The 23,933-nt window shown below is 38.4% G+C and overlaps 1 long non-coding RNA gene across 2 annotated transcripts in view; it reads left to right on the top strand.

Annotated features, from left to right (window-relative positions):
- LOC142831072 (uncharacterized) overlaps positions 1–23,933 on the top strand; it is a 42,124-nt gene that overhangs the window by 11,365 nt on the left and 6,826 nt on the right. For both annotated transcript variants that reach the window (XR_012906700.1, XR_012906699.1), the window contains 2 exons: positions 2,867–2,968; positions 23,681–23,749. This is a non-coding gene — a long non-coding RNA (uncharacterized LOC142831072). The remainder of the gene's footprint in view (positions 1–2,866; positions 2,969–23,680; positions 23,750–23,933) is intronic.

The following is a 23,933-nucleotide window of genomic DNA, read 5'->3' as shown; positions in this document are numbered from 1 at the left end:
GCAGGCTGGGGCACACCAGCCCGACCAGAGCAGCCCCTGTCAGTGGCGGGAGGCAGAGCTCCAGCCTGCCCCCTTTAATATGTTAACCGATTAAACATTACATTTAACTGCTTAACCAATTAAATGGGATTTTACATCCCTATTTTGTAAGTAAGTAAGTAAGCTTTTAAGTAATTGCATGGGGGTGAAAAGGTCTCTTTCATGTTTGGTGAAAGGCACTTCTTAATATGAACTCCAGTCATCTGAAGAAGTGGGCTGTGCCCACGAAAGCTCATGATACCATCTACATGTTTTGTTAGTCTATAAAGTGCTCCCAGACCGTTTGTTGTTTTTTTCTGCACAGATTAACTTGGCTACCCGCTGAAGCTTCGGAGGGTATGTCTACACTACCCTCCTAGTTCGAACTAGGAGGGTAATGTAGGCATACCGCACTTGCAAATGAAGCCCGGGATTTGAATTTCCCGGGCTTCATTTGCATAAGCGGGGAGCCGCCATTTTTAAAACCCCGCTGGTTCGAACCCCGTGCAGCGCGGCTACACGGGGCTCGAACTAGGTAGTTCGAACTAGGATCCTGCTGAACGAGGTGGAACGAGGTGTACCGGTAGTTCGGAATAGGAATCCTAGTTCGAACTACCTAGTTCGAGCCCCGTGTAGCTGCGCTGCACGGGGTTCGAACCAGCGGGGTTTTAAAAATGGCGGCTCCCCGCATATGCAAATGAAGCCCGGGAAATTCAAATCCCGGGCTTCATTTGCAAGTGCGGTATGCCTACATTACCCTCCTACTTCGAACTAGGAGGGTAGTGTAGACATACCCTCCATGAGTTAATAAGGGCATAGCAAGAATTTGCATAGCCCACTTTGAGGGAATGTTTTCCTTCAATCTGGGTTATGGAACCTTCTCCCTGTAGATGTAAGATATGGACCACTTTTCCCTGGACCCCACTGGTCATCTCCTCAGTACTCCACTAGCTTACCTTGTGCACTGACCCACAGAGTCTACTCTCCCTGGCTATCTACTGAGAGAGGCTGTGTACTGCAGTGTAGCTCCTATACAACTGCCTCCCTCTTCCTGCATCAGTGGAGCCATGAGAGTTCTGCTGCACATTTCCGCCCCTGCACACAAAAGGTCAGGATTTGTTCCATGATATGTTACTTATGGGCCCAAACCTACAAAATGCTGAGCATTTTTTGCAAAGTTTCTGTGTATACTTAGTTCCCATTAAACAGCCATCCCTAATCACTCTTGAACAGCAAGAGGATTGTGCCTTTATTTGTACTCTTACATAATACAAGGACTGTAGATGATAAAGATGGTGAATAGGGTTGTCGTTATAAATTGGAGGGAAAACTGCTAGGAATGGAAGTTTAGCACTAAAGTAATGTCTGTACAAATAAACTCCAAACCTGTTTTCTGTACAGATTAGATTGCCAGGAATGGCCACTGAAGTTAGTGGGGATTTCTTCCTGAATAAGCTTGTCAAGAGAGGAGCCACTAGAACACAGAGTTCTATTTTATCTTTTTCAAATCTGTTTATTTGAAACCACAATCAGTAGTTTGATTAAGATACATTTTATTCCATTCTCCCCTTGCTTAGTCACCACTCAATGTTGGTCTAAAAAGCAGCCATATTAGAATGGCAGCATTTTACATCAATTTGGCACTATTTTACCATGTGTAAATACTTATATGAGGTGCAAGGCAGTGGAGGATCAGGTCCATCATTTAGAGAGCTCTGTAATTCTCAATCTTGCTAAATTTCCTGCCGACTGGCTGCAGAATAAGAGTTCTTTGCCAGAGACATTAACAAGGCATGGCAGTACAGCCCTTATCACACACATACAGTAGGTAAAATCAAGCTCCACCATAGAACTGTGCTGGAGGGGTATTTGCAGAAGAGGAGAGAATAAGGGGAAACATGAATGAAGCACAAAAACAGTCTCCTATTTTTTTTTCCAGATGTGATTGTAACAGGTGAAATATTTATGTTTATGTAACTATGGTATCTGAGATGGCTGAACAAAGTTGAGTGGTTGATCTTGCTTTGCGTGCATGTTTTTACTGTAAGGAACCCAGTATCCTCCTAGGCAGTGTTTTCTGAAGGCATATTTTTGCATTCCAGAATATGACAATTGCTGTTGAATCTATCAGGGATTTTGGAATTTGGCATCTATTCCAGGTCTCTCTCAGTTGCAAAGCTAAACTGCCTCTCTGGCCTGTTTTCTTGTCATAGTTTCTGCAGCAATATTAACTATATGGTAGGCTTTCCAGCTGCCTATTTTTTTACAGCAATAAAATTGTCCATACACTGCAGGTTGCAGAAGTAAAAAGACATGCTGAAAAAACAGTGTTTAACTGGCATATCAAAACAAACAGTTTTAAAAGTTTTTTTCATCCTATTGAACTATATCTGATCTCAGCATAGCTGAAGTTAGGACTAATTCTTTGCCTCCTTATTAACCACTTAGACAAATGGAGTTAAAACCTTATAGTTTTCAAAATAAACATACAATATTGCTAATTTTAGAACCAGACCACAATCTCACTGATTTCAGTGAAGTTGGATAAAACCTATCAACTTTATTACATGTAAGTAACACAAAAATTTGCTAATCCATAACATTTTCAGCAATAGTTTCTTTTCAGCTACAGGTCTGCCAAATAAGCAGATTATACTACTACATTTTGTGTCAGACACTAGCAGCAGGAAACCATTATTTTAAAAGATTTAAATTATCAGATTTTATTTACCAGAATACTTTTCTTGGGAGGTATCTCACTTCTGTAAGAGTTTTAAATTAGCAGCTTTTATTTATCACAATATTATGCTCTTGGGCTATCACACTTTCTTTTATGTTATTTACCCAGGCCAGTGTGTAAGAAAACAACTGTGTGACATTGGGAACTCTACAACACGAATGTGAAAAAGCCCAGTAGTGGGATTACTGCAGAGAGATGCAACATTCAGAGGTACATCTGGAGAACCTTTTTAATATTGTGTACATTTTGAAGCCACTCTCAGCTATATATTATTTTAATTAAATAGAACAACAGAATATCATTCTATTATTTTACTGAGGCTCAGAAAAGCAAATTCTAAGAACCACTGGTTAACACTGTTCCAGTTTTCAAAAATTCTTTTAGATAAGTTTTCATCATTCATTAAAATGTTATATAGTTTCCCATATTGTTTATTTTAAATCCCTATCTAAATGTATTTAATAACATCTAGTTTTATTTGCCATCATTGTAAAACATTCTTTTTCTAATACTGTTGGTAACATAAGAAAAAATCCAGGTTCTGTAGATCATAAACTGAATATCCATATTTTATATAAACCAGAAAAATACAGTTTCCTTCTCATATGTTCATATTAAAATATTTATTGGGTAAGTTTCCACATCCTACAATTAATAGGCGATTTTTAGGACCCTTTTAAGTAGTATAGTAGTTGTAAATGCCCGTTTATATTTTTACAGAAATACTCAATCAAAATTCTTTCTAGCTGCAAGAGGGAACAAAACCTTCTGCAAAATGTCTTCATTTTTTTGGTAGTTTAGTTCACAGTAACAAAAAACACATTGTACCAATCAGATATTTAATGAGCCTCTAACTCCATTTCTACCTTATCCCAAAGGTATGGCAAATAGTACTGCTTTTTTAAAATATCAAGAAAACATCATTTGCTCTAAAATGTCCCTAAAAGCAGGTTTAAATTGCCAATAAAGGCTAGGTAATTGTATCAGCATGGATCAGAAAGCATTTCTCAGAACTGATGAAATAGTTTGCCGTATTGCAGAACCTGAATGATGCTGTCTGTACATTACACTGTGTACAAAATATCAGAGGCTAGATTCAGTTTAATTTGCTCACTACTGAGAGTTTTAGATTCACAGGAAATATTTTTCACTAATGTGATTCTGTTTTTATTTAAATATAATTTATTTTGGGAAAGTGAGATGATTTTAGCAGTCTTAGGTTAACTTAGAAGAACTTTTGTCAGCTACAGAGTGCTACCTTTCCATCTGTCTTGAAGGCTAGAAAATTGGCAGGGTTTACATTTCTATACTTTATTAAACATTTTAAATACTTGAGGGTTTTTTTTTTAAAAAGAAGGTATAATTCACAAGGTTGTTGCACTGCCTTATCGGTTCTACTTCAGTAGTTATGCAATCACTGAACGACCAAATACAAATACAGTATAAATATTTAAGAAAAAGTAAATTCCATTAAGCTGCAATGTGATAGATGCAGTAGTAGGTACTTATCTTTGAAATATTAAACTCTAGACATTTATATCCATACAAAAAAGAGTTTCCTGCCATTTGATGAGAATTATGTGCCTGGCACTAATAAAATATTAAACTCCAATTTAAAAGATAAGTATCTTATCCATTTTTTCATAATAAAACATTTTACAGTGCACATGAGAGCTAATATACATCAGAATTTCCATACAATACTGTATTTACTAACTTTTTTCAAAGTTTTGTCTTGGCATTTATTAGTTTTTTACTCTATTTGAGCACTTTATTATTTTGCATAATGATCCAGTGTTTCAATAATACATGAAAGGAGGTGTACAAACAGGCTTTATTTTTTGTAGTAGAGTTTTCTTTTGTCACAGGCTACTGCTGCCAGTTAATTAAATGTAGATAGCCACTAAAATTGCATTATCCTTTTCTGTCCCTATTATATCAATTAATGTCAAGCTGATGAAATGTTTCATGTTTAAAATAATAGATATGAGTGTTAAAAATTATACCCTGCAGTTTTCTTATTTGACAGTGCATTATTTTCAGCTGGAAATGTCAGTTTCTAACCTTCTGCCAAGAATATTTTGTAAAGGGCAATAAGTAATAAGTGTTAGTTATCAAATATAATGTCCTTTGAAATTTGAACAATACTGCATGTGGGGGAATAGTCCTAAAATATTGTGTTTCCATTTAAACATAATCTCTTTAAAATGAAATAATCAACAGATGGACACCAATAAAAGAAAAAAAAAGTTCCTTTGAATGAAAAACTTTCCATTTCCTTTAGGTGAACTTTAGAATGGGATTCTTTTCCCTTCATGCTAATGTATTTTACAGCAGATCATTTGTTGTAAACTCTCTGACAAAATATGTTGAAACCTGCAAGTAACTGAGTTTATTTTAGGTACCACCACATAAAGCAGTCTGTTAGTTGCACAATCATTTAAAATATTTGTCAATTTCACATCAAACTATGTGATCACTGAACTATGCTTCAGTTGCTTAATTGAGCAATATGATATTGATTTCATTAAAAGAAGTGGTACATTTAGTTTTTCTGTGCCTATAATTATCCAGTCCTACGACTTACAAAAAATATTTCATTAGAGTCACTTCACCAATTCTTTCTGTGTTCTGATCAATGTCAATAGACAACAATGTCCTTTTTAATTACCAAAGTGGGTGATTAGAGTTAATAAGCTATGAGATGTAAATACTGTGTCATTTCAAATAAATAAGAATACACTTGAAAAAAACCCAGCAAAATACTGAACTCGGGCAAATTGTATTTGGAGGGATATGTGGTAGAAGTGACTTACTAGATTACTTGCAGTAGTAGGATGTGCTTTCTTGCTCTAAACAGGAACATATAGCAAAAGTTTTTCATTTTGTGAAATATCTTTTTGAAAGGTGCAGCTAAAATGCACCATATCTTCAGATCACTAAGGTCTCATGTTTATATTTTCCACTTTCCACTCAAAGAGATATTTGTGATTTCATAAAAATAGTTTATAAACAGAAAGATTTGACTTCCACTTGTCTTCTGAAAGGGATGCCTTTTGTGATCTCAAAGCTGGCAAATTTATATAACCCTATCCAGCTGGTCCTAAACATGTTGTTACATAAAATAAACCCTTCTTTATAAATGTTGTCCTTAATATCCTTCAGGGCAGGGGGCTGGCAGTGGGGTGTGTGTGCAGGACTAAGGGCAAGACTTTGGGGATGTGGAGGAGGGGGAGTGCAAGAGTGAGGGTTATGGGGGTCTCAAGGCAAGGGAGTCCCATCCAGCATGGGCTTTTTCTCTCCTGATAGCTTTCCGGCCTCCAAGGGCCTTTTCTTTCCCCCCTTATACCTCCTTCCCACCTCCCAGCCACTAGGGGTGTTTTTTTCTCCCCGCAAATTCCCCCCCCCCCACACACACTGACAGAGGCGTTTTTACTCCCCCAAGCCCCAAGGCCAAGAGGGGCATTTTTTCTTCCCCTAAGTCCTCCCCCTAGCCACCAGGGGCCTTCATTCTTTTCCCCTCTCTGGGGCTGTGGCCAAGGGCCGTGGGGTGGGGAAAGGGTTTGGAGCGGGGGGGCCTACTTACCGGTCTGCTGGCAGGCAAGATGGTGGAGCCTCAGCCCTGTTGGCCAGTGGACTCTCTACAGGATGGCTCTCCCATGCAGGCTCGTTGTCCCCAGTGGTCACTCTCTTCTCTCATCCCTCGGAACAGTAGCCCCACTCTTTCCATGTTATGGGAACAAGTCCTTTACCCGTGGCTTCTGGTTGTCCTCTAACACTTGCTTTAGGAGAGTAGGACACTGCATACCAATTTGGGAGCCCTAACGCTTACCACTTAGGAGGAGACCTTGAACAAACAGACTCTCAGACAGACAGAAAGACACACACACACACACTCTAAGGGTACGTCTACACTAGCCCCCTAGTTCGAACTAGGGAGGCTAATGAGGGTGACCGAAATTGCAAATGAAGCTCAGAATTTAAATATCCCGTGCTTCATTAGCATGTTCCCGACCGGTTGCCATTTTGGAAATTGACTAGCCCGGAAGAACTGCCCGTGTCGATACACGGCAGAGAAGGGCGATTCCGAAATAAACCCCTTACTTTGAATTACCAGTTAAACCCCATGGTTTAAACCCTCTAGTCAGTTTCAACTAGGGGCTAGTGTAGACGTACCCTAATATATATATAATGCATAGGAATATAAAAAGAATATATTTTTCTATATTATGGAATTCTACACTTATAACTTCAAAAATTGTGCATGTAGATGCCAGTATGCAGCATAGATACATTTTTTCAAGTACAAATGGATCAGAGCAGAAGTTTATAATTAATTTTAAATTGGCTAAGTTACACTATAAGGAGTTTGTTATCTTGTTGTGGGTAGATAGTATTATCTTCCTTATCATTACACAAAAGTTTACACTGTTCCTCATATTTGCTTAGTCTGTGTTTTTCTTTCCAAAAGTGATACACTAGTGTTGTAAATTCGAGGTGGAGAAAAAGAAGGAGGAAAAAGAAGAGGAGGAAAGCTATGATGATCACAAAGCTACAAAACTGGTGCCTAATTATGGCCAGGATAAAATGCATTTAATACATATCTGTTAGCAAAGCAATTTGCCAGATGAGATCTTTAAATCCTTTCCTCATTTTTTTCCACACACATTTAATGTAAATGGTCATACTTAAGAGCCCATTCAAAACAGGTGATGGTTTTGCCTTTTCTTAAAAAAAAATCAGAAAGTGAAATTTACGTTACTATGATGGAGTTTTGATTTTTTTTGTATGCCTTCATGATCAGTTGTCTATCTGAAAAATACATTAATCCCTATGGCTATGTCTAGACTGCAGGCTTCTTTTGAAAGAGGCTCTTTCGAAAGCATCTTTCGAAAGAGCCTCTTTCGAAAGATCGCGTCTAGACTGCAGGCGGATCTTTCGAAAGAGCAATCCGCTTTTTTGAAAGAGAGCACCCAGCGAGTCTGGATGCTCTCTTTCGAGGAAGCCCTATTTACATTGAAGAACGCCTTCTTTCGAAAGAGGAACTTTCGAAAGAAGGCGTTCTTCCTCGTGAAACGAGGTTTACCGCCATCGAAAGAAAAGCCGCATTCTTTCGAAATTATTTCGAAAGAACGCGGCTTGAGTCTGGACGCAGGGGAAGTTTTTTTGGGAAAAGGCTACTTTTCCCGAAAAAACCCCTGAGTCTGGACACAGCCTATCAGTGCAGAGCCTTGAAAATAGTATGTGATGGCAGTCTGCAGTATTTTTTTAGAATGTCCACCTTGCAGCTTCATAAGGCTATATGGCTGTTGTCTGGGTGCTTTGTTGCCTTGTACTTATAATAGTCTATAAGCCTCCATTTTGTGCTTATGACTGTCATTTGACTACCCCTTCATCTAGCATCAAACACAGCAACTCCATGTTTCTGAAAACAAGGCTCTACCCCAGGCAGAGGCTGAGTATAGTGGCATGGCATGTGTGCCTTCTATTTAAGAAAACTGTGTCATTTGCTTTGGTGAAGAAGGAAAAGTTATCAGGAAGAGTGGTGGGTAACTATCTGAGACTGGAGGGCTGATATATTCCCTTTTTCTCTGGTCAGGAGCTAAATCAATTTGTTTTCCTTTAATTCATCTTACGGCCAGGATGGAGAGATGGATAGTTTGCACTTCCATGATAGTGTTATTTGGCTGAAAAGCCATTGTTTTAATTGGCTCAAATAGAATTGCTTCATATAAGGATGTTCATTAACTCATCCAAAACTATCATAGTTCTTACACTACTCTGTTGCTACATAGCAGGAATAGGGATAATGGCTGGAGGAAGTGGGGCATGGCATTTGTATGCTGGTTTTCAGCTGTTTTTCAACTTCCTGTGATCATTTTAACTCCCAAGCTGCCCTAAAATAACCAGAGACTGGTCTAGCATCAAGCCACTTTTAAGCTACTTTTGCACCCTTGCTCCCTGAACTGTGTTCTGTGACTTTTAGCCACAAAGAAGGCTCTGGCTGTGTTTTTACAATGAAATTTTCTTTTCATTTTGTATATTTGTTCAGATTAGAAAGGTTCAGGATTCAGTTTTTAACTGGGGAATAACTACATCTGTATCCTTCTAAAATCTTTTTGCAATGAAAGATTTCAAGTCAAATATGTTTCCACACACTTTTCTTGGGCAGGCAGATTTACATATGCATTAGCTTCATTTTATCAGGATACACACACATGGCAATGACACATCTCATTGACAGAGTGCTGTCTGATGGATGCCTCCATACAAAACATATATTTGAAAGGAAAATAGGAGGAGGAATAGAATTAAAAGTCTGTACATAAATGACATCGTGTTTTCTGAAGACGAACTGCTGGAGTGTATTGCCTTACTTCATATTTCTGGATTATTCACATAAGCTACATGTGTTCTGCATCTCAAAGATATTCACTGCTCTGGAACAGGGCCATGGGCTTCCTGCTAAGGTTAAGTCTGATGGGCGATGACTCATTGCCGAATATGATCATCTTCCATGGGAGTTGTGGACCCACAGATGACTGAACCACAAGTTCTATTATAATGAGTACAGATGTTTCCAGATACAGCAGGAGGTTGTTGACCATGAGTCAACAACCATGAGTCAACAACAAGTGTTCCCTTCTTCCTGTGCCTCTTCTCCTTTTCAGCTTGTCTGCAGGCAAGTTCAAAATGCAGGGATCCATTGTGTAGGACTTCTCTCTGTTTTGACTGATCCTATGCGAGTGTCTCTCAAGTGTCAATGTCAATGTTGCTCTTCTTTAAGTTATCCTGTGGCAAGTTCTTCTAACACTTCTGTGTCCTCCCACATTACGGTACCCTTCTTTTAGCTAAGAAAACAGGACCAGTTTTGGGAGGCGATGGTCTGACATCCGAACAATGTGATCAGTCCATCAAAGTTGCTGATGGATGATCATTGTCTCGATATTGGTGGTCTTTACCTCTTCCAGAAAATTAATATTAATGCACCGGTCTTCCCATTTGATCTTCAAGATCTTGCAGAGGCAGCATTGGTAATACCTCTCAAGGACTTTCAAGTGATGTCTGTAGGTTGTCCAGGTTTCAGATACAAACAATAGTGTCAGGAGAATGACAGCTTGATAGACAAGAAGCTTGGTGTCTGTTCAGATGTTACGATCTTTAAAAATCCTGTGCTATAAATGACCAAAGACTGCACTGACACAGCTTAGATGATGTTGGATTTCTACATCATTAATATCTGCTTTGGATGAAAGATAACTTCCCAGGCAGATTAAATGATTGAGATTCTCTAGTGCCTCTCTATTGATTTTAATAGATGGAGTGGATGGTACCTCATGTAGAGATGGCTGATGGAGCATGTTGGTCTTCTTGATGTAGAGGGTGAGACCAAGACATACATAAGCATCATGCAAGATAGTTTGAAGATCTTTCTCAGAATGGGCAAAAACTGCATTGTTATCAGCATACTGAAGTTCCACAATTGATGTGGTGGAAATCTTTCTCTTAGCTTTTGGCCTGCTAAGCCTGAACAACTTTCCATCCATTCTATAGATGATTTCTATGCCAACTAGGAGCTTCCCAGAAATTAGGTAAAAAATGACAGCAATAAAGACTGTGAACATGGTTGGGGTGATGATACAGCCCTGTTTAATGCCTGTTTGTACTTTGAATTTTATCAGGATACACACACATGGCAATGGCACATCTCATTGACAGAGTGCTGTCTGATGGATGCCTCCATACAAAACATATATTTGAAAGGAAAATAGAAGGAGGAATAGAATTAAGTGTCTTGCCTTTCTTCATATTTCTGTGTTATTCACATACACAAGTATTTTGCAACTCCAAGATATTCACTGCTCTAGAATGGGATCATAGGGTTCCTAGCCTGCTAAGTCTAAGTCTATTGTGCATGTTAATCAGTTATATAATTTATTTATCTGTTAGCTTACATAGATTTTTTTTAAAAAAGCAATGGTGATTTAGGCATTCTCTGGTTCTACAATCTTTGATCTTCACTACCAGAACTCCACAAGCTTCAGAGGGGAAGCCGAGTTAGTCTGTAACAGGAGAAACTGAAAAAACAACAAATAGCCTAGTAGCACCTTAAAGACTAACAAAACATGTAGATGGTATCATGAGCTTTCGTGGACTCAACCCACGAAGCTGTCATCTGAAGAAGTGGGTTGTGCTCATGAAAGCTCATGATATGATATATACACAGGGGCGGCCCGTGACTGTAGGCCGACTCGACTATCGCCTAGAGCGCCACCTTCAACGGGGCACTCAATGACGACATCACTCCATTGACGGCCGTGCAGGCGCCGATCACACGTTCTGCTTGGGGCACCAGCTGCCACAGCCCGCCTTGGGCCGCTCTTGCATCTGCATGTTTTGTTAGTCTTTAAGGTGCTGCTAGACTATTCGTTGTTTTATAAGAACTCCACATGAAATTCACTCCTATATTTATCATTCAAGAAATGCTTCCAGGTCACACAGTTCAGCTTTGGATTTCTTTTTCCAAAACCTAGGTGTGTTTGGATGATGGAGTTTTAATTTCTCTCTCTATAGACACAAGGGACAGAATTATGTACTTTAGACCTAAACCTGAACTTTCTCAAAGGTTTATTTGGCTCTGAGGTTAATGATCCTGGCTGACCTATATCTAACTCCAGTATATTCTGAGGCATTTTATAGACTAACAGATTTATTGGCGCATAAGCTTTCATGGGCAAAGACCCACTTCGTCAGATGCATGTAGTAGACATTCCAGAGACAGGGAGAAACATACAGGCATATGAAAAGAGTACCAATCAAAAGCTAAGACTAGAGATAACAAGGTCAATTCAGTCAGGGAGGATGAGGCCCACTTCCAGCAGCTGATGTGGAGATGTGAACACCAAGAGAGGAGAAACTGCTTTTGTAGTTGGCTAGCCATTCACAGTCTTTCTTTAATCCTAAACTGATAGGCTGTGTCTACATTGGCACCCCTTTCCGGAAAAGGGATGCTAATGTAGCACTTTGGAATAGGCAAATCCGCGGGGGATTTAAATATCCCCCGCGGTATTTGCATTAACATGGCTGCCGCTTTTTTCCGGCTTGGAGATAAGCCGGAGAAAAGCGCCAGTCTAGACGTGATTCTCCAGAAAATAAAGCCTTTTCTGGAGGATCTTTTATTCCTACTTTCAAGTACTTTCAAGTACTTTCAAAGGCTTTATTTTCTGGAGAATCACGTCTAGACTGGCGCTTTTCTCCGGCTTATCTCCAAGCCGGAAAAAAGCGGCAGCCATGTTAATGCAAATACCGCGGGGGATATTTAAATCCCCCGCGGATTTGCCTATTCCAAAGTGCTACATTAGCATCCCTTTTCCGAAAGGGAAGCCAGTGTAGACACAGCCATAGTGTCAAATTTGCAAATTAATTAGAGGGGCATTGCCGGCACATGATGGTATATATTACATTGGTAGATGTGCAGGTGAATGAGCCCATGATGGTGTGGCTGATGTGGTTAGGCCCTGTTATGGTGTTGCTGGTGTAGATATGTGGGCAGAGTTGGCAGCAAGGTTTGTTGCAGGGATTGGTTCCTGAGTTAGAGTTACTGTGGTGTGGTATATAGTTGCTGATGAGAATAATGGTTTATGCAGATTCAGACTAACATGGCTACCCTTCTGATACTTGTCAGTATATTCGGACTCATTCATCTACAAACTTACTGAAGACATGTGATGGGAGTCATTATAAAATCTTATAAAGCTTTGCCGTGAGGGACTTTAGTAGAGTTTATAGAATGTTAGTGAATACGATGCATGGAAAAATTGAGATGCTGAAACGGATGTGTGTCCTTATTGTCCTTATCATGGCACTTTATAGAACTGCCTTTATTTTTCCTGCTGTATGTTTTTTTCATGCCCATAGCCTGGCTCAAGGGTCCTTTCATTGGGGAGACACTCTGTTTTAAGCAATCCAGTTTCTTTGTAAGTTTATGGTAATTTTTAAAAAAATATAACTGAGGTCACCTATTAATTTCCTGTGGGCCACAGAGCACACTTCAATGTTGGTGGTGTTTATCTGATATTATCTTTGGTCACAGCCATATCAGTGACTTGTTGAGAGACTTCTTCAGTAGCAGATCACCTGAGCTATTCCTTTCCAATTTTAGCACATAAGCTTTTTTATTTAAAATCTCTTGGTGCATTCCAGACTAGTTTTAACTTTTTGGGAGCATTGGGTTGGAAGCTAAGAACTATTGAAATCTAATCCTGTCTCTATCCCAAAATCACAGTGAGTCAATATAAATCCTTTAACTTCTGTTTCAGGTTTTCCCATCTCTAAAGTGGGACAATAATATTTATTCATATACCTCAAAGGGTAAATGTTATAAACATCCATTAGTAAATATTGGTAATGCATTTTAGAGATTCTCTGCTGAATGCCCTACAATTATGAGATTTCATGCACAAACAATCATGACACTATAATCTTACAGTAAATTGGCATTTGCTTGTGCAAATTGGAGTAATTAGGCACCCAACTACTGACGTGTTAAGGAATTACCTGGTTTCCATGGATAATGTGGCTATTTGTGTGCTCACAAGGCAGATTTTGACACATAACAACCTAGTTTTTACAGATGAACAAATCTTGCAGCCCTCCTTGCCCTGTAATGCTGCAGGATCTTAAGAAACCTGCTAAGTAAGAGTGAAGTATCAGCTAGAAGTTGCAGTGTTTCTATTTCTTGGGCACTGCACAAAGCCCTATTAGCCCATCAGGACTCTTGGGGGCTTCCAAGACTTGGCAGTATGTTTCACATACTTCTGCCTCTGGGGAGAGGATGAGAAAACTAACCACTTGTGACAGATTTTAAGTCATCTTGATTAGTACACTAATAGAAGATGCTAATGATGGACGTGGTATAAGAATGTATTTAGAATATTCTATGGCTTATTTTGTTAAAGATTTTCTTTGAGCCCAGGCGAGGCCTATTAAGCTTAGGTTTACACTTGAGTCAAAATGTTCATAATTGTCTATCTAAATATAGATTATTAAAACTACATATATATATGCAGTGTATGCCTCTCTAAATCAAGCCTCTTCTTTAGATGCCTATATATGTGTTCAGTCATCTAACTTAAGCGACTTTTTAGAATTTTTGGTCTTTCATTTTTAATTTGGAATCATGTGTATGTCAAATGTGACTTTGGCAAATTCTCTTGGAAACATCATTTTTGATTTGCCAATGCTATTGCAACACAAATGGGAACACAGCTTTATTAGGCACTGCAACCAGTGCAGACTTGCTTTGATGCCTATTCTTTTTACCCTCTTCTTCCAAAACTTGGCACAGAAATAAACAGACTTTGTGTCTGTTCTAAGATACAGTATTGATTTATGAGTGGTGTTATTATCTTTCTTCCTTTATAATACATTTTTAAAAGCCTGTATATGACTTTACCTTGGTTTCACTGCTGCTTATGGGCAATCCTCTGGGTATAGCTTCTTACTTTTTATAGTAAGACCTGATTTTGGAAAAAAAACTGGTTCATAAAAAGAATTAAAAACTCATCAGCAAGCATTGAGGAGAGAAGTTTGATTACTGATTACTTGTGATGCTTACGCTTCTTTTGTTGGCCTCACAGTTCTGACTCATAAGTTAAATCAATTAGACATTTAGAGATGCCATTTAAATGTCAAAAGGACTAGTCAGTTAAGGAAAGTCTAGTGTATCTTGAGGTTAACTTAAATAGTGTTGACTGGCATGAGAGGTTTCCATAATTATTTGATAAGTATTTTCACCATTTATATGGCCAACTGTTGATATTCATAACATAAAAACAGATTATTTAGCTCAAACCTCACCCCCCCCCCGTAATCAGTCTATCAAACAGTCTATCAAATGTCTCATTCAGCTTCTAGTCATTAAACTGTCTTTTTTTTTCCTGTGAAGACATTTGGGATGACTCAATTTCTCTAATCTTGTAGCATTCCTTCTGTCTTTAGAGGGAATTTGTAATTGTTGAATTATTCTTGGCCATCCTTCATTCGGAATTTATGTTGTAATTTCAGCAAAAGGCAGACCTTGTACAGCAGTTTTCATCTTTTTCAAGGCTGCTTCTATTTCTTGAAATGCTGGAGGGTTTCCAATTATTCCTTCTGGTCTCTTTGGATGTGAATTGTAACAGATCATCCGAGAGTCATGGTTCAACATTGTTAAGCTTATCAATATAAATATAATGTTAAACCTTTTTTAGATAATTGGGGCTATGTGTGAAAATGTGACCGATTTATGCATAAATTGGTCCTACACTTGTCTTTTTTTCCCTTTGCCAGAAAGAATTATATCATATGTGGGTTTCAGACTATTCCTTATCAGAGCTTCTATACCTGTTAACTGTTGGTTAGGTTGTTGTAATACCTTGCAATAACTGCTTAACCTGATGTCAGTCAGCTATGAAAACAAAATTAATTAAAGCAAACTGAGTTCTCATCGTAGGAGTTTTAAGGTAAACAAGGGGTTGATACACCAGACATAACAATGAAGTTTATTGAAACAGTCTTTATCATCTTCAAAATCCAAGAAAATTAAAAATGAGGTTTGGTTCATACAGAGAACACTGAGCCTGTCTTAACTCTCTGCCCCAGTCTGTCTATGCTTACAACTATGTGTTTTGCCCACCCAGCCACTTGCAACTGGAAAGCCAATTTCAGATGCTTCATTTGTGTAAAATGTGGCCCAACTGGAATGTGTTCCATGCCCAGGAAGGATTGTCATAGTATTTTTCAAAGTAGTTTATCTATTTCCCTGTATTTATTGTGTTCATAGGAGGGTAGCTTGTAGCCTATCAGTATGATGAAGTGAAGTTTAAAATTACATTGGGACTGTGGTTAAGGACCATCATGTAGGTCCAGGGAGAGGTCTTATCCAGCCTGTTCAGACCTGACTCAACCAAGGCAATCCATTATTCATGTTGACCGAAGTAGCTAATCAGGAGAGCTTGTTTAGGCACAGTGTTCTGTTTCAGTCATAAAGTTAGCATGCTGTGTTGGTGGATGGCCAGCAGAAAGGAATTTTGCAATCTTGGCTACAATGAATGGATTGGCCTCAGAAAGGACTCAGCATGCACAAGAAGGCACAATGAGTAAAGTGAATAAAGGAAGTGGTGAATGATGCACTGTAAAATACTACAAACTAAGCACTGTAAAATCCCTAAAATGATCATCAGTGATATTGACAAGTGGTCGAAACAGAAGTCTAGTATAAGAATGGTGGATACCATTATACAAATGTATCTTTTCCTTCACCATTTTAAATATTTAGTATGTGGTTTAGATGCATCAAATGGGGTATAGTAGACAACAATAAATATTAGCGAAGGAGAGGTCTTCCAATAGCTACACTAAATCCTAAAAATGCCACTTAAAATACAGGCAGTGGTATTTTGTAGCTTAATGTTCTCAACAACTGCATCTTACAACAGGCTTGCTTCGGTGTTTTGGTCCCTTGTTATAGAAAAGGTAGTATTTTTAACAAAGGTAGATCCGAAATACAAAAGTTTTAGATTTCAAACCCAATTCTAAGGCTTAGGAATATTTGGTACTAATGTTTTGATTTAATCAGCTGTAGATTAGCATAAGCTTTTTTCAGGTTCCTGGTTCTGATTCTAAATCCCCTTGTCTTCCAATGCATTTGATATGGGGAATGGAAAATGTCAGGCTGATCTTGAGTTTTATTTTGGATCCCTTTCCAGAAAGTCCTAAATTGACCGTGTCCCCAGACTATTGTTCTTTTAGATAATTTTAATAAGAAAATCATATATTTTAATATGTGATGTATATCATTACCTGTGTTGATGTATATCATTACCTGTTCCCTAATAGTTGTCTATTTATGACAAAGACAGATAATAGTTTTGAAGCAAGATTACAACTGCAAGTATTCTCTTGAATTCATTAAAATGTCAGTCCCCAATCTGTAAATGTTTAAACACTTGTGTAGTTTTACATGTGTGAGTAGTTCTCTTCTTAAGTGATTTCAAGATCAAGACCAGACTTTGTTTTGTGATTTTTGCTTACATCACAGCTTTTGGCCTTGCATTTGGAGGTGAGATTTTGGTCCAGAGTGAGAATTTGGTCCATATTGTTTAGGAAAATTACAGAATGTTGGGGTGTACAAAAAATCCAAATACAAAAATAAAACATACTAAAAATAATGCAGATTTTATATCTATTGGAAAAATATGTAGATGCTAATATACAAAGTAGTTTTGTTATCTGATCATTTTGATGTAGAAAACTCATTTCTGTTTACTTTTCTTTACAGTAGTAAAATGCAGCTGTTGAAAAAACAAGTTGGCTTCTTCTGTAATTGTGAGGTGCAGTGGGACCTTTGCCTATTGGCACTACAGCAATGTGTAGTCTCCCACTGAAAATGAATTTGGTGGTTTGCAGCAATCCAGAGCAGCAATGTGGATGGGTTATTAGGAGTGATACCTTGCTTCAGGTGCAAATATGATGATCATATATCATCCCTTGGACATATCTCTAGCAGTCACTGAAGAGCCCAGACAGAGATAATCAGCTTTCAAAGGCACTGGTGGTCCTGTAAGGATTGAAGAGTAAGGCCGGAGTCTCACTGGTCCCACTGTAGCTTTGCATAGGAAAGGAATCAAAGAGAAACAGGAAAACAGGAAACCTTCTGATTTACCTCATTTGCCATAATTCTTGGAGCTGCTATCTTCTTCATGTTCCTTATCACATTGACCCCAGGTGAGAGAATCAAATTAAGATTGTTCCATATTTTCCTCAGCAATAGAAAGCTGGTGTCTGTCTTTAATTTGCACCATTGTTGGGCCCAGTGTCATGGGTTGTATGGGGAAGTATCAGTTCTTGTAAGAGAAACTCTTCTTGGGTAGCAAGTTAGACTCAACGGGGCTAGAAGACCTTGAGAAAATCTACTAGCTTTTGCTACTCACTGTTTATCCCTTTCTGCTCCCATTGCTGTAGCTTAGCTCCATGAGACCCTGAGTCTGTGTCCAACCCATCTGTAAATAGATTAGCACTTCACTAAATGGTGGGACTGAGCACTTGATGGCTTGATTTTTCTGCAATGCCCTGTGGGAAATTTGTCATCACCAGCACTGGCTCCGTCTATTATTTGCTTCTGTACTAACCTCATTTATCTATACTCATTCATCAATGCAAATTAGTGTGGTTCTGTTGTGCATAGTTTCTTCAGTTCTCTTGTATTTACAGCATATTAAAATATGTCTTTATGAACACTTCTGGTTTGGGCTTAAAGAATGTAAAGCAGATGTGAAAAGGGCTACCCCAGATAACCCTTTTATGAGACCCACTCTATTAGAAGTAGATGCTCAGGGCTCCATATAACTTAATTATAAAGCATCAAAATATGAAGTGACAAAAGTGACTAATGAAAGAATGAAATAATGTATTGAAGTTTATTTTATGAAAATGGAATGTTTTCTCCCCTCTGGGTAAACAGCCCAGCATTTATATTTTAGTAAAATAATGAAAAACAAAAGCTGTTAGCTGAAGTTCTAAATCAGAAGGTATTGTGCAAGCAAGTATGATAGGGTCAGAATATTCATTCAGTACAGCCATATGATTTGCTAAATACCTTGAGTGAGTTATAAATGACAATATTTCTTTTGCTCAAAACCCTATTCTACTGTATTTCATATAATGGCTTTCCTACCCGAAATTGACTGTTGCCTTCTCTGAGCCATCTGCCCTCTGTACATTGACAGTACTGCTAGACTTAAGCAATATGCTAATAGAGGAAGGAGGGTGGTCTTGTGCTTAAAACACAGGACTGGCATTCAAGATACTCGGGTTCTATTTCTAGTCTGGGCATAGACTCCCCTGTATGACCTTGATGAAGCTATTTACTTTGTGCCTCACTTTGCACATCCAATATAATGTATGTAACAATTCTTGGCTACCCCATGGAGATAGAGAGAAGCTTACACAATTAATGTGTAAATTAATGTGTGAAGGCGAAGTGGAAGGGCTACTTGTGATTCTTAGAATGTGATTCTCAACCAAATAATCTAAGAATGATCTGTGTATATAGAAGGACTAAAGTCTTCTTGGCCAAAGCAACTGAACAGCTAATCTCAAAATACATACCCAGCTGACAATTTTCTAAACAAATGATATGTCAGTGAAATGACATCTGATGGGGTTTGGTAAACTCTCTTACTTTCAGCAACATCTTTCAGTTGTTGACGAGCACTTTTAGACATAGTTTGAAATTGTCTGTGGGTTATAACTATTCAAGGTCTATTTTGCCTCGTTATTTAACCCACATCACAATTAATATATAGTAAGGGAATTCAAATAATGCATGACAATATATGAGAAGTAAGTCACTATTTTCTCCATAATCCATGTGTGGAATTTTAGTATTAACAATCAGATATCAATAGAAAGGGTGACGTATATGCTTCCTTAAAACACACATTTTGTGGAATGAAGTCTCTGCGGTGTATTAAGAGCTATCAAAGAATTTACATCAGTGTTTTAGTATTGTTACCAGGCATTATCCATCAAGTCATGAATTCAACTACCTAAGTCCTCTTTCTTCCCATGTATACTCAGGTTGCCTCCATTATTGTTCCAAATGTATCTTTTGTTGATACATATATCATAGGAAAATTACCATGAAGGCTCTTCTGCCTAAAGAATACATAAAGAAATGATGCAAGCTAAAAAATAAACAGTACTCATGTACAATCAACAGTTTAGAAAGCAAGATCCAGCACTCCTATACAGTAATTTCACTCGTATCATGCTTACTTAGCATTGCAAGAAACATTGTTATTGTTAAAGAGTTGGATATGAGAATAATGACATGCTAAAAGTTGAACATTAAAATATTTCATCCAGATTCTGTGGCATCCATTACTCCTACTAGTGCTGCAGATTTGATGCCACTTTATGGACTTAGAGTGATGACTTATGCACTTTGACAGATAAAACATGGAATTTAACACGTAAGAAGAAATCTAGACAGCTTGATAGTGTGTTACTTGACTCCATTGACTGTAGCATGAGACTCAGTTGTCTTCATAAGCAGAAATTAGTTACAAGTTTCAAGATGTAAGTTTAATTTATTTCCATTTTATTTATTTCTAATCTGCTTGAAATACATTTTACACAATAAATGGTCAAAGTTGGAACTCTATGAAAACTCTGCTCAAGAAATTTTCCAAAGTGTCAGTGTTTGATAACTAAAATCTAAAATATAATAGTTACATTGGCAGTTCTTTCTGGGCATATGAACATGGACTTTTAACATTTGGGTAATTCTGCTGTTTGTAGACATAAAAATAAATGGCCCTAAAATTAGTTTAGGGTTGTAGATTTAGTATAGTGAACTAGTTACAGCTACAAAAATAAATCAGGAGAAAAATATTTCTGGCATCACATCTGCCAGATACATCAAGGAACAGATATTTTACATGTCTGTTCCATGTGATTCAGGAAACATGCACTCTCCTATGCTAGACTAGTCAGGTGGGCTCACAAAATTTATATCCTTGGTTCTCCATTTTCTCACGTCTTACTTTATGGCCCACAGCCATATGATTTTTGGCTGAGATATTATCAGCTGTTGCAAACTAAACTGTCTCCAGGATGGTTAGCATTTGAACCCTTCAAGTGAAAATGAAGGAAGCATTTTTGGTGAATTGTTAATTATCACTCTTCTTTCTGAGCCAGTAATTAACAAATGTTCTGTCATGGTATTTTTAATCAATGCTATGTTGTGAGTACTATCTTTCAGGTAATATATAAAATCAGAGTTCCTGACCATTTAAAGATTTCATGGCATGTTTTTGCTTGAGGAGAGAATATATTCTGAGCATTTTAACCACCATCTAATAATTTGCATCATTATGTTGTGCCTGCCTAACATTTCCCCAGTAATTTCAGCTGCATATGGTATTCTTCACTTCCTATCTTAAACACTACCTGCTGAGTGAAGTTCCTTGGATATATCCACCAATCCTTCTACCATTGTGGGTTGAAGAGATTTCTGGCCATAGTGTTATCATGGGAGTAAAAATTCATACCGTGGAGAATCCATTGTCAAATTTAGAACTAGAATACTACTCTCAATCCATAGCAGTTCGCCCACTGATGTTAATCAGAAGTTTGCAGAAAGATCAAGGCTAGAATCACGTAGCTTTTATGCAGTAAATACACTTTTAGTTATTAGCATATTTAAGTACTGATTGTCACTTTTGGTATCACACAAAGGCGAGGCTATGTCTAGACTGCAAGCTGCTTTCGGAAGAAGCTTTTCCAGAACAGATCTTCTGGAAAAAATTTTTTGAAAGAGAGCATCACACAGCAAAAGTGCAACAAAAAAGCCATCTGCTTTTTTGAAAGATAGTGTCCACATTCATTGGATGCTAGCTTTCATTTCAGTTCTGATCACTGTGGACTGAATGGCCACCAGGGCACCTGTACTTTTTCCTGGAGGCCTCTTCTGTTGAAAAAACACTCTCTTCTGTGTCCACACACACTTTTTTCTGAAAAACTCTGCAGTGTAGACATATGCTCAGTGAGTAAAGGACCCTCACTGTTCTTGCTTTTTGTTTTTCTTTCTTCTCCATCCTGTCTCTGTTTCCTGCAGGCTTTATGCTTGACCCTGCTGCTGTATACAGTCCATAACGTATTTAAAATGTTTGTGAATCCTTCAGGATTAAATGCTCCATGGAAATTTAAGATAACATTTTAGGAGCAGATGAGTTGCCATAACGGAAAAGACAGTTAGCCCATCAAGTTAGCCCATAAATTATTACCAATTTATTAATAAAGGATATCTCATTCTTCAGTGTGTAAAATGCCCCCATATTGCACCTAGTCAAATTTATGATGGTATACATGGGTGAGGGTTACATAACCAGTCCATGTGAAAATACACCCATGTGTAAGAGGAGATCACTTGCTCATGGCCTTTACTGCATATTGAACTAGATGGGATGCTTCAGCTCCTTTTTCCTCAGAGCAGCCTGTAAGTTCAGAGTCCATCAATTTGCATGGGGAATTATAGATATTTTTTGCCAGAGCACTACTATCAACATGTTCAAGATGAATGTTACTTGCCATTATCTATCATGCTGTCCTGTCGACATACCGTTATGCCAACTGAAGTTTATTACAATCCTCCATAGTTTTTTACAATCCAAAGTAATGTGTTTGATCAGCTTGCTCTCTATTTCTCTTCCCAGGGGGGAAATTCAGCCCTGTAAAGAGGACCGGTGTGAGGCCTACATGCCACTTAAGCCCTAAATAAATTGTAATGGAGCAACTTATTTGCATCTCTGCAGCACTTATTTTGAAGATTTAAGTGGGTCTTGTGCTGGCTCCTATGCATTGTGAATATTACCATAAGGGAATGTGTGCACTAAAAACTATTACGTTGAATTCCAGACACTGCAGCATTTACAGTGGTTTATGTCCACACTATTCTGCTTCAGTTAGTGGTGTGCTTCCTCATCAGGAGCACTTCCTCTGACCCAAGAGGGGCAGTGTGGGAAATTGAGAGTCCAGCCTCTCCACTCAGCTCCCACTCAGATGCCCCACGAGCACTTGGCCCCTCACTGGCTGTTCTCCACTTCCCAGCTCTCTATTTCCTGCTCTCTGCTGGGAACCCAGCTGCTCAACCTCTTGAGTTCTCTGCTAGCCACCAGGAGCACAGCAGCCTCTGGGACTCTTACCTCCCTGCTGAGAGGGGGAGCATCCACCAGAAATCTTGCCTCCCTGCCAAAAGAGTAGGTGGACCTGGGACCCTGGAGCAGCCTGGGTCTGAGTTGGGAGTGGGGGACCTGAAGCACAGGAAAGCAGGGGGAGGAGAGGAGGGGAGGGGAGAGATGGCAGTCTGTGGGAAAGGGAAGTATGGGCATTGAGCAGCAGTCCACCTGGGAGACTAGGGGACTTTCTTGTCAATTTGGAAGGAGGGAGGGAGGGAGGGAAGGAGGGAGGAAGGAGAGAGAGAGAGAGAGAGAGAAAAGTAAGTAAGTAGCAGGGGGAGTTACTATATAGGTGAAGTCAGGCACTTACAACAGTGGGAGCAAGGCTGTAGTATATAAGATGACCAAATTAGGTTGAGAAAAGCTGTCTTACTTCAACCTGTGTAATGTAGATCAGGACTAAGTGAATGGTAAATAGCATAGGGTCAATCCTGTGGCCATAGCTGTACATGCCAGCCCTTAGAGTCATGTGGAAACCCAATGATATCAATGGAACTCCACAAAGGACTAAGAATACAGATCTCTGTAGATCTGTTTGAGGATGGGGCCCATATGCCATCAAATTTAAGTAGTGTGACTGTACGGATGGTCTGCTGTAAACTCTTCCTAAACTATTAGAAACTATTGAAATTTGTGCCATATGTAGTGAGAGAGATGATTTCCTCCAGATTTGCAGTAATGCCTGAGATTTTACCTTTAACTTCAAGGTTGTAAAATATCAGTGGTCTCTGCACAGATGGTCTACTAGAACTGTTAAACATTTTTGTTGACTTGATAGAACTGTTTAATTTACAAGGACAAACATTAATTTTTAAAATAATAATGTATTTACTCTGACTCTATCAGGATTTCTGAACAGTGTGTGATTTTTTCGGGTATCCCAATGGTTGCCAAATTGTTGGATATTTTAACTAATTCCCTCCTTTCTTTCTCCCCACATCCTTAGCTTCCACCTCCTCTCCCCCTCCCCCCCCCCCCCCATAATAATAATGCTTACATTTTTCTTTCTAAATACATAGGCCAAATTCTGCTTACCTTGAATTTAGGATGAGTGAAGTGAGACAATACATAGTATACAGTAGTAGGAATTTAATATATGTAAGTAATACTGAATTTATAATCAGCTCTATATTTGTTACAGAGAACAGTAACAAATTAGAGTACCGGAACATGCAAAATATTATGGTATTCCATTATTCGTAATTAAGAGGTAAGTGTATAGCTTTTTAAAATTTATACTGGCGATACCTTGCCACTAATTTGGTTACAAATGTGTAAAATATATGAAAAATACAAATAAGTATGTGTGTCTGTTCACTCTGCTAGTTTAATAGGAAAGACTTTCATTCACTTTAGTTTTCTTGTGTAACTACTTATATTGTTATTGTAATAAG

This window comes from Pelodiscus sinensis, chromosome 12 (assembly GCF_049634645.1).
Source record: "Pelodiscus sinensis isolate JC-2024 chromosome 12, ASM4963464v1, whole genome shotgun sequence".
Classification (NCBI taxonomy): Eukaryota; Metazoa; Chordata; order Testudines; family Trionychidae; genus Pelodiscus; species Pelodiscus sinensis.
Note: the sequence above shows the minus strand (reverse complement) of the source record. Positions and strands in the feature narration are given on the sequence as shown.